This window comes from Scyliorhinus canicula, unplaced genomic scaffold (assembly GCF_902713615.1).
Source record: "Scyliorhinus canicula unplaced genomic scaffold, sScyCan1.1, whole genome shotgun sequence".
In the NCBI taxonomy this organism is placed as follows: Eukaryota; Metazoa; Chordata; class Chondrichthyes; order Carcharhiniformes; family Scyliorhinidae; genus Scyliorhinus; species Scyliorhinus canicula.
Window position 1 is genome coordinate 3,147 of NW_024055881.1, and position 12,320 is coordinate 15,466.

The 12,320-nt window shown below is 46.3% G+C and overlaps 1 long non-coding RNA gene across 1 annotated transcript; it reads right to left on the reverse strand.

Moving 5' to 3' along the window:
- Positions 1-1,445: 1,445 nt before the first annotated feature.
- LOC119961263 lies at positions 1,446-3,728 on the reverse strand. Its single transcript, XR_005459631.1, has 2 exons — positions 3,062-3,728; positions 1,446-2,217 (listed from the first exon to the last, which is right to left on the reverse strand). It is a non-coding gene; the product is annotated as an uncharacterized LOC119961263 (long non-coding RNA).
- Positions 3,729-12,320: the final 8,592 nt, after the last annotated feature.

Here is a 12,320-nt window from a genome sequence, read left to right on the forward strand (position 1 = left end):
AAAAAGTGAAAATCGCTTATTGTCACGAGTAGGCTTCAATGAAGTTACTGTGAAAAGCCTGGATGCCAGCTGTGTAGAGTAGGGGTTATTGCAGTCACCTAACACGTGAAAGGTCCCCGGTTTGAAACTGCCAGAAGCATTAAATGCTTCTCATTGAGTCCGAGGAAAACTTTCCACAACATCCGTTTGTCCCTGAATATTACCTGAATCTCGTATGTGAGAGGAATAGGAGATCTGGTCTCACATCAGCCACAAAAATTGATTCAGCAAAGTCTGAAGTGCTGCATTTTCAAGAAGCAGTGAGATGATAAAGAATTTCCTGCTTTGACACAGTTCCGATATTGGCAGTTTGTTCAACCACAACAGAATTTAATGTACTTACAGATGCAGATGAACATAACTGTCTCAATCATGTCTAATTGTGAGATAAAAGCAACTTACTGCGGATTGTTCAATCGGAAACAAAAACAGAAAATATTGGACAATCTCAGCAGGTCTGACAGCCTCTGTGGAGAGAGATGGCAGCTGTCGTTTTGAGTCTGGGTGACTCTTTGTCAAAGCTGGAGAACTGCAAATAGGGTCAGGTTTAGACTATTGTGGGTGGACAGTGGATGGGGTGGGAGGGCAGGGAGCTTGTGGAGATGTGGGGCTGGGTAGAGGGCCAGGGATAGGTGGAGAATGACTAAAATGACAGAAAGAAAAAGGGAATGTAAGTCGGGGTAATAAAAGCTAAGAACAGTGCTGACAGTGGCGCGTTAAGAGATTAGAATCTTAACGGCAGAATAAAAGTTAGCAGTGAGTGAAAGGAAGACTAGGAACAGGGAGCAGATTGTCCAAGGGGGGAGGGGGGGACAATGGTGGAGGAAAAACAGATCGATGGAAGAAATGAAAATAAGTTGCTGGAAATAAACATGTGGGGAAGGTGGAGGAGGATAATAAGTGACATGGCCTCTCAGCCTATCCATCAGAAGCTGCAGCAAGATACTGCAGTTGAACATAGCATAGGTCCATTGGCTGCTCCGCTGCTGCCTGTTTCTGTGGTGTAGTGGTTAACATGTTCATCTAACTCGCGAAAGATCCTCCATTCAAAACTGTGCAGGAACATTGAATTCTTCTTGCTTAGTTTGAGGGATGTTTGGATAACATGCGTTTGTTTCTGCATATCATCTGAATCCCACTTATTAGATATATATTTGGCCTCAAAATTCTTTCGGAGAATTCTGTGAATATTAGAACATAGAACAGCACAGAACAGGCCCTTCGGCCCTCAATGTTGTGCCGAGCAATCATCACCCTACTCACACCCACGTATCCACCCTATACCCGTAACCCAACAACCCCCCCCCCACCCCCCCCTGATTATCACGTCTCCTCACACACTAAGTGTCCCTCATTATTATTATTCAAAACATTATTGACGTTACTCATCTAAATTTACAGATAAGTTGTATCATTGTTATTTATTGTTCAATAGTTAAACAAATGCATTACCTGACACCCGCAAAGTTCCAAATGATACCCTGCAAACTACTCTGCGATGGAGACTGGCAGGAATCGCAGTCAGAGTTCACATGTGTTAGTTGTGAATGGTTTTCTAATGTGCTGTGGCATTTTATGATTCAAAAGTCAGGTCAATTTCTCCACCAATTGCCTAATTTTCAGTCAAATTGTACTTCCACAATAGAAGGTTCTTCAGTGCAATAAGGATGCACTGTTTACTGTTCTTGGTCAGTGCACGAAGCGCTGTTCCCTGTTTCTGTAGTGTAGTGATGATCATGTTTGCTCAAAGGGCCTCGCTTTAAAACCGCTCAGAAACATCAAACCCGATTCATTTCCGTGTATGGAAAAGTTACATGATTGACATTTTCATTATTCATTTACACCCATCCTGAATTGCCCTTGAATTGGGTTGCTGCGTTAATCTGCCATGTGGAATCCTGATCCCCGGAGCTTCAGCCTGGTTCTCTGCTTTACTGGTCTAGATGTGGAGATGCCGGCATTGGAGTGGGGTGGGCACAGTAGGAAGTCTGACAACACCAGGTTAAAGTCCAATAGGTTTGTGTTGAATCACTAGCTTTCGGAGCACAGCTCCTTCCTCAGGTGAATGAAGAGGTGGGTTCCACAACCACATATATAGACAAATTTAGTGATTCAAGATGATACTTCGAATGCGAGTCTTTGTAGGTAATTAAATCTTTGCAGGTCCAGATGGTGCAACTGGAGAGAGGGATAATCACAGGTTAAAGAGATGTGAATTGTCTCAAGCCAGCACAGTTGATAGGATTTTCAACGCCCAGACCAGATGATGCGGGGTGAATTTAATGCGACATGAATCCAAAGTCCCGGTTGAGGGTCTACCCATGCATGCAGAACTTGGCTATCAGTTTCTGCTTGGCGATACTGCATTGCCGTACGTTCTGAAGGCTGCCTACCTAACCCCACACCTCCATCCTATCCCCATACCCCAGGAACCACACCTAACCTTTTTGGACACTTTGGCAATTTAGCATAGCCAATCCACCTAACCTGCACATATTTGGACTCATGCCTGTGCTATCACAAAGACTGCCCGTTTGCACCTACTTTACAGTATCCGTTACATTATCCAGCCTCTCTCCTGTGTCTGTGTGACTGGGCTGAAACCTTGGTCATGCATTCGTCACCTCCCGATTCAACAATTCCATTACATACCTGGCTGCTCTCCCACATTCTACCTTTGTGAACTTAAAGCCATCCAAAAGTCTGCCATCCATGTCTTAATTCACAGTAAGTTCCTTTCCACCATGATCCCTGTGCTCTAAGACTTGCATTTGTTCCCAGTCAGTTCTCACCCTCGTTTTCAAATCCCTCCATGGCCTCATCTCTCCCCGTGTCTGTCATCTCCTCCAGCTCCACAACCCCCTGAGATATCTGCACAGCTCTGATCCTGGACTCTTGTACACCCCCGATTCCAATTACTCCGCCATGGTTTTAAGTTCCCTCGGCCCCAAGCACTGAATTCCCTCCCTAAACCTCCCAGTCTCCACCTCACTTACCTCCTTTCAGACTCTCTAAAACTCACCTCTTTGACCAAGTTTTTGGTCACCTGTCGTAATATCTCCTTTAGTGTCTGGGTGTCTCACTTTGTTTTATAATGTTCCAGTGAAATTGACGGGATGATTTATGAAGTTAAAGGTGTTATATAAATAGACGTTGTTGTTGTTGACTGTAACCCTGGCCTCCTGTTTTACAATATCCCATTGGTGTCACAATAAACTCTATCTCTGATGTTTTGCCCCCTGCAGGTTTGCAGCCTCTATAAAGACGGTGGCCGTTAACTCAGACCTGTCACCGGGAGCAGGCCGCAGCTGTCCCCCCGCTCGATGCAAACCCGGGCCCGGAAACTTCTTATTGGGATTTGGCACCTCCACCGGGTTTCAGTGAAACCTCCCGGACGAGTCCAGCATCGGCACTGCGCATGTTCCGGCTCACAATGCCAAGGGAATGATTGACGGCAGCTCTAGACCAATACGAGGAGAGGGGTGGACTGGAGGAGCGGGTCCTCCAACCAATTAGAGTGAATGAGGGGCGGAGCTGGGCCCGGTCTCCCACGTGAGCTGGAGCATGCGCAGTACCGATGACAGCTCAGGATTGATGTGGTCGGGTGGAAATCCTCAGCCGGTCAGATCCCGCTCGGTTAGTCATGAGGGAGGGATGGAGCCGGCGGATGGGTCGGGAGGCTTCATAAACAATTCGTGTAGCCCAGGCTCCGAATAGGAAGCCCGGACACAGCAGTTAAACCGGCGAAAGCTGCTCGGGCTTTTCAGCGAGACAGGCCCGGGTGGATGCGGAGGGAGCGAGAGCCATGGCTTTGCTCCGCCTCCCATTCACTCTGATTGGCTGGAGGCCCAGCCGCTCTTCGGTCTTCCCGCCGAGCCTCCTCTTCCTATTGGTCCGGACCTACCGTCAATCAGTCTAGAATTGTCTGTTCAGAATTTCTATCCTGGACTGACTGTGATGACTTTTGTAAACTCCTTTTACAGGGGGTTAGAATTGGAGAATTTGCACACAACAAACTGAACCCAACAGAAAGGTTTGTCTCTGCGAATTCTATCCTGCATCAACAGTGATGACTTTTGTAACATGAGAGATTACAGCTCTCAGGAAAGATTGGGCAGCACGGTAGCATGGTGGTCAGCTCCAGGGTCCCAGGTTCGGTTCCCAGCTGGGTCACTGTCTGTGCGGAGTCTGCACGTCCTCCCCGTGTGTGCGTGGGTTTCCTCCGGGTGCTCCGGTTTCCTCCCACAGTCCAAAGATGTGCGGGTTAGGTGGATTGGCTATGCTAAATTGCCCGTAGTGTCCTAAAAAGTAAGGTTAAGGGGGGGTTGTTGGGTTACGGGTATAGGGTGGATCCGTGGGTTTGAGTAGGGTGATCATTGCTCGGCACAACATCGAGGGCCGAAGGGCCTGTTCTGTGCTGTACTGTTCTAAATTTCTAAATTAAATGGAGCGCGGGGGGGGGGGGCAATTGAGAGATTGACCATGGTTTAGCACACTGGGCTAAATCACTGGCTTTGAAAGCAGACCAAGTCAGGCCAACAGCACGGTTCAATTCCCGTACCAGCTTCCCCGAACAGGCGCCGGAATGTGGCGATTGGAGCTTTTCACAGTAACCTCATTTGAAGCCTACTTGTGACAATAAGAGATTTTCATTTTGTTTCATTTCATTTCAACAAACAAGTCATAAATACAAGATAGTTACAAATAAATGCAAGTGGACAATACGGACAAATTTATTTATCACGGGTTCAGAATGTGCAACTCATTACCATGGAAAGGAGTTGTGGAAAGTGCTGAGATGTTTTCAAAAGGAAACGGGACAAGCACATGAGCGAAAATGGAATCAAAAATCTGCTGAAAGGCTGAGATTTGATCGGTGTGACAGTCGGAGATGTGTGCCGAGTATTGACAGCAGCAGAATCTGCGACAGAATGGCCTGTTTGTGTCTTACATATTGACAGTATTTCAATGTAATCTCCTTTTACAGAATATTTGCAGATGCAAACATCATGTCGAGATCTGACAGAGTCACTTGATTCATCAGGACCGACCTTTCAACGTGGAAGGAGAAATGTTTGTTTTGTCTTTCGGGAAAAAAATTCAAAAATCACTGTGATTGGAAAAGCACCGACACACAGACATCTATGTAATTTTCCAGTTAGCTGGAACTGAGCTTTAACCAATCACACAACATGAAATTAAATTGCAGCATTTACATCAGGGAGACACCGTACTCAGGCTTCAACTGAATATCCAAGTTGGAGAGACAGAAGGACATTCGCACCAAAGGAATAAAGAAGCAGCAATAGGACATTCAGCCCCGTGAGCCTGTTCCACCATTTAATAACATCACGGCTGATCTGATAGTGACCTCAAATCTGCATCCCACCTACACCCGATAACCCGTCGATAACCATGGAGAAACCGTGGAAATGTGGGGACTGTGGGATGGGATTCAATTACCCCTCTGAATTGGAAATTCATCGACGTATTCACACTGGGGAAAAGCCATTTACCTGCTTTGTGTGTGGGAAGGGATTCACTCTGTCATCGAACCTCATCAAACACCAGCATGTTCATACTGACCAGAGACCGTTTAAATGTGCTGACTGTGAGAAGAGCTTTAAAAGCAGAATTAATTTACTGACACATCAACAAATTCTCACTGGGGAGAGGCCGTTCACCTGCTCCATGTGTGGGAAGGGATTCACTCAGTCATCCCACCTCCTGAGACACCAACTTGTTCATAATTATGAGAGACCGTTTAAATGTGCTGGCTGTGAGAAGAGCTTTAAAAGCAGAAATGATTTACTGATACATCAACGCACTGACACTGGGGAGAGGCCATTCACCTGTTTGGAATGTGGGAAGGGATTTAATGCTTCGTCAAATCTCTGGGCTCACCGTCAGGTCCACTCTGACCAGAGACCGTTTCAATGTGCTGACTGTGAAAAGAGCTTTAAAAGCAGAAAGTATTTACTGACACATGAACGCATTCACACTGGGGAGAGGCCATTCACCTGCTCCGTGTGTGGGAAGGGATTCACTTGGTCATCACTCCTCCTGAGACACCAACTTGTTCATACTGATCAGAGACCGTTTAAATGTGCTGTCTGTGAGAAGAGCTTTAAAAGTAAAAGCTGTTTACTGATACACGAACGCACTCACCCTGGGGAGAGGCCATTCACCTGCTCCGTGTGTGAGATGAGATTCACATGTTCATCCTACCTTCTGATACACCCGTGAGTTGACACTGGGCAGAGACCGTACTCTTGCCCCGTGTGTGACAAGAACGTCACTCAGTCATCCCACCTGACCACACCAACTTGTTCACACTGATCATAAACCTTTTAAATGTTCTGATTGTGAGAAGAGATTTAAAAGTAAATCGAACCTGCTGAAACACCAGCGAGTTCACACTGAAACAGAATCATAGAATTTACAGTGCAGAAGGAGGGCATTCGGCCCATCGAGTTCACCGGCCCTTGCAAACAGCACCTTACTTCAGCCCATACCTCCAACCTAACCCATAACCCCACCTTACCTTTTTGGACACGAATAGCAATTTAGCATGGCAAATCCACCTGACCTGGAGTGTGGGGGGAAACCGGAGCACCTGGAAGAAACCCACACAGACACTGGGATAACGCGCAGTCTCTGCACAGACAGTGACCCAAGCCGGGAATCAAACCTGGGACCCCAGTGCTGTGAAGCAACAGTGCTAACCATTGTGCTGCTGTGTCATCCACATGCGGGAGCGGTCCTGGGGAGAGACTGTTTAACTGCTCCGTGTGTGGGAGAAGATTCACTCAGTCAAACAACTTGCACAGACATCAGCAAGTTCACAGGCAACAGCAGGGTTTGGATTCAGCTGTTGTTGCTGCTGTTAGTCACATCCAGGACTGAATGATGCCTGGACGTCTGTTTCCAGTGGGGCTCCAGTTTTCCGGTATATATCAGTGATTTAGACTGAAATGTATGCACCAGGATTATACAAAACTTGCTGATGTGTTTTAGACAATGAGGGAGAAAGCCATGGACTGGGCTAGGTGGATAGAAAAGTGGTAAATGGAAATTTGGATAATGAGAGGTTAGGAACACACTTTAGTTAACTCCCGATAAAAATAAGGTCATTTCAGGATAATGGAAAAAACTGTTTGGTGGGGAAGCTACAAATAATCATTAAAAAAAAATTCAGAGTACTCAATTATTATTTTTTTTCCAATTAAGGGACAATTTAGCGTGGCCAATCCACCTAACCTGCACATCTTTGGAGTGTGGGGGTGAAACCCATGCAGCACGTGGAGATTTTGCAAACTCCACATGGACAGTGACCCAGGGCCGGGATTCAAACCCGGGTCCTCAGTGCTGTAGTCCCATTGCTAACCATTGCTCCACGTGCTGCCCTAGCTACAAATAATTCTAATAACTTTATTGAACAGTTCTCAAATGGAAAGGCACTTGACCACATTAAAACTAAGGATCTGCATTAGACGTTTGATCCAGGAAGTCATATTTAGGGCAAGATTATAAACAGAGGGCATTAATTTAAAGTGATTAGAAAAAGAAGCAATGCTGAGCAAAGCTAGGAGAGTGGGCAAAGAAGTGGCAGATGGAATACAATGTGGAAAAGTGTGAGATGCAGTTGGGAAGGAGAAATGGAGGCATAGACTATTTTCTAAATGGGAAAATGCTGAGGAAATCACAAGCACAAAGGGACTTGGGAGACTTTGTTCAAGATTCTCTTCAGGTTAACGTGCAGGTGCACTGCAGCCTCACGGCACCGAGGTCCCAGGTTCGATACTGGCTCTGGGTCACTGTCCATGTGGAGTTTGCACATTCTCCTCGTGTTTGCATGGGTTTCGCCCCCAACCCAAAGATGTGCAGGATAGGTGGATTGGCCACGCTAAATTGCCCCTTAATTGGAAAAATGAATTGGGTACTCTAAATTTTAAAAAAAAGTAAAAACAAAAGGTTAATGTGCAGGTTCAATCGGCATTTAGGAAGGCAAATGCATTGTATTCATTTAAAAAAAAAAAATTTAGAGTACCCAATTAATTTTTCCAATTAAGGGGCAATTTAGCGTAGCCAATCCACCTAACCAGCACATGTTTGTTTTGTGGGGGTGAAACCCACCCAGACACGGGGAGAATGTGCAAACTCCACACGGACAGTGACCCAGGGTCGCGATCCGAAAAATGCATTGTATTCATGTCGAAATGGCTAGAATACAAGATCAGGGATGTACTTCTGAGGCTACATAAGGCCCTGATCAGACCCCATTTGGAGTATTATGAGCAGTTTTGGGCCCCGTATCTATGGAAGGATGGGTTGGCTTTGGAAAGGGTCCAGAGGAGGTTTACGAGAATGAAATGAAAATCGTTTATTGTCACAAGTAAGCTTCAAATGAAGTTACTGTGAAAAGGCCCTAGTCGCCACATTCCAGTGCCTGTTCGGGGAGGCTGATATGGGAATTGAACCGTGCTGCTGGTCTCCCTGGAATGAAGAGCTTTTCATATGAGGAACGGTTGAGGACTCTGGGTCTGTACTCGTTAGAGTTTAGAAGGATATGGGGGGATCTTATTAAAACTTCCAGGATACTGCGAGGCCTGGGGAGAGTGGACATGGAGAAGATGTTTCCACTTGTAGGGAAAACTAGAAGCAGAGGACACCATCTCAGGGCGATCCTTTAAAACAGAGTAAGAAATCTTACAACAAAAAGTCCAACCGGTTTGTTTCGACTCACTAGCTTTAGGGGCACAGTTCCTTCCTCAGGTGATGAAGAGGAATTAAAACAGAGATGAGTAGGAATTTCTTCAGCCAGAGGGTGGTGAATCTGTGGAAGTCTTTGCCACAGAATGCCGTGGAGGCCAAATCACTGAGTGTCTTTAAGATAGAGATAGATAGCTTCTTGATTAATCAGGGGATATGGGGAGAAAGCAGGAGAATGGAGATGAGATCATATCAACCATGATTGAATGGCGGAGCAGATTCGATGGGCTGAGTGGCCTAATTCTGTTCCTGTGTCTTATGATGTGAAGAAAAATATTCTGTGCTGCTTGTGGGATCATGAATGCACTGCTCGAAATTTGGTGGAGGCAGATTCAATTGATGCCTTGAAAAGAGAATTGGACAACTTTATGTTACTATCAGATCAGCAATTACCTTATTAAATGGTGGAGCGGACTGGGCTGAATAGCCAACTCCAGCTCCTTGCTCATCTGTTCGTATCCTTTGAGGAGAAAAATATCTGCAGAGTTCAGGGCCAATGATAGGGGATTGTGACTGTTGCAGAAAGTTGGCAGATACAATTTGTTGAGTGCCTTTGTTTTGTGCTGTCACCTTTCTATGCCACTGTGTTATGAGGGAAATGCAGTGCACCAATGCAAGAGGCAGATTGCTCCCTCGATTTGGATTGGATTTGTTTATTGTCACATGCACTGATGTACAGTGAAAAGTATTATTCTGCGAGCAGCTCAAACAGATCATTTCGTACATGAAAAGAAAGTGAACTAAAAAGAAAATACATAATACGGCAACACAAGGTACACAGTGTAAATATATAGACAAAGGCATTGAGTGAAGCAGACAGGAGTGTAGTATTAATCAGGTCGTGCCAAATTTCCTTCATTTCCTGAAGAAGTATAGGCGCTGTTGTGCTTTCTTGGTGGTAGCATCGATGTACGTGGACCAGGACAGATTTTTGGTGATGGAAACCCTGTGCCCCAGTGCAGGAGAGGCTGGTTGTTGGGCAGTGTGAGCTGAACATACATGGCTGGATAAAGACCCTCGGAGTGAAAACAGGTCTGGAGGGAGTGGGTCAGAGAACCTGGGGAGTTGCATTTTGCACGAACCATGAGTGTGACCCAGTCACAATTATGAACAGTAAACAAACCTATCACTGGTTTGATGAGATGATATACCGTGTCCCAGGTGTTGTAAATACTGTACATACTGTAGATCAGCCTGCTTACTGCCCATGTCTAAGTGATATCTTATCAGAATAATGTGCTTCTGTATTAAATAAAGTATCCAAACCTCTCATTGTGCTTCATGCCCAGCATCTTGCCTCACTGTGGATCTTCTGTTTTGCTGACTGGGAAATAGAATCTTCCTGTTTACTAATTGCTCTATGGCGGCTGTGTTACCCAGAATCCCCCGCGCTGCAGAAAGTTCCCTATCAGTGAGTGTACGAGGCCAGTGCTGAGAGGCAGTGTGGGTGTGTGCTCTGAGCATACTCAGTGTCAGTCATGTTGAGAGAGTCAGGAGGAGCTGGGTTGAGCTGTACCCCTGTGAGAAGGGCATCTCCCATCTCTCTCTGACTCTCCAGCAGCTTCCTGTCATGGTTGAGTTAGACAAGGAACTCTCATCATTTGAGCTGGAAAAGGCCATTGATTGCTGAGCAAGCAGAAAGGTGCCCGGCAAGGTTGGAATTCCAGCTGAACTGCTCACACACACAGAAAGTCCCATCGACTGTCACACCTTCCTGCCCTCCCCTTTTGGGCTGTGAGACTGGTCCACGGAACATCGTGCAGAGTCTGCACATTCTCCCAGTGTCTGTGTGGGTTTCCTCCGGGTGCTCCCACACGTCCCGAAAGATGCGCTTGTTAGGTGAATTAGACATTCTGAATTCTCCCTCTGTGTCCCCAAACAGGCACCAGAGTATGTTGACTAGGAGATTTTCACAGTAACTTCATTGCTGTGTTAATGTAATTTGGAAGACCGGATGTACTCTGGTCCTCCAGCCAATCATACTGCGGGCTTTGTGTAAATGAAGATTGAACTTCACACAGACTAAAACTTCTTCCTGTGTCAAACCTCTGAGGAAAACACTTTCCGCTTTTCACTTCAACGGATTTTAAATTAGAGTCCATTAACCCTTCTACAGAACCGTTACAAGGAACAACAAACATTAACTCCGTGTCTCTCGCAACAGAGGTGGCACAGTGGTTAGCACAGCTGCCTCATAGCGCCAGCGAGCAGGGTTCAATTCCGGCCTTGGGTGACTGTGAAGTTTGCACATTCTCCCCCCCCCCGTCTGTGTGGGTTCCCTCCGGGTGCTCCTGTTTTCTCCCGCTGTCCAAAGATCTGCAGGTTTGGTGGATTGGCTATGCTAAATTGTCCCTCAGTGTCCAAAGCTGAAGTGGGGTTTTGGGGAGAGGGTGGGGGAAGTGCACCTGGGTGGGAGCTCTTTTGTAGGTTGGTGCAAACTTGATGGGCCGAATGGTCTCCTTCTGCACTGTAGGGATTCCATGATGCTGCCAGACCTGTTGAGTTAATCTAGCATTTTCTGGTATTACTCTACATTACATACCTTTATAATCCACTGATTATATTTATTGAACCACTGTACCATTAACTCCCAGGAGCAGTGTGTTGATGTTTCAGCTGTTCCAGCCTTGGGTGACTGTGTGGAGTTTTTACATTCTCCCAGTGTCTGTGTGGGTTCCCTCCGGGTGTTCCGATTTCCTCCCACATTCTAAAGATGGGCAGGTTTGGTGGATTGGCCCCGTGAAATTGCCCCTTAGTGTCCAAATAAAGATTAGGTGATGTTACTGGGTTACGGGGATAAACAAAGAACAGAGAAAAGTACAGCACAGGAAGAGGCCCTTCAGCCCTTCAAGCCTGCATCGACCATGCTGCCCGGCTAAACTAAAATATTCAATGCTTCCGGGCTCCCTATCCTCTATTCCCATCCTATTCATGTAATTGTCAAGATGCCCCATAATATGGTGGAGACATGCGCTTAAGTAGGGTGCTCTTTCCAAGCTCTGGTGCAGGCTGGATGGGCCAAATGGCCTCCTTCTGCACTGATTCGGTAGGAATTTCTCTCACAGTCTGATCCGATGGGTCTGTCTGGTGGTATTTCCCTGATGGTGGCACAGTGGTTAACACTGTTGCTTCACAACACCAGGGTTCCGAGTTCAATTCCCACTTGGGCCACTGACTGTGCGGAGTCTGCACTTTCTCCCGTGTCTGTGTGGGTTTCCTGTGGGTGCTCCGGTTTCCTCCCACATGTCCCGAAAGATGCGCTTGTTCGGTGAATTGGACATTCTGAATTCTCCCTCTGTGTACCCGAACAGGCGCCAGAGTATGACTAGGAGATTTTCACAGTAACTTCATTGCAGTGTTAATGTGAGCCTACTTGTGACAATAATAAAGATTATTATTATTCAGCGTTTGGATATTTTAAGGAGCAGGTAGACCCTCCTTGGTTCCTCAGATATTCCATCTGTTTTTGGTTAATGTGCCTGGAGTCTGAGTTCTTCCAGTCTGTCTCC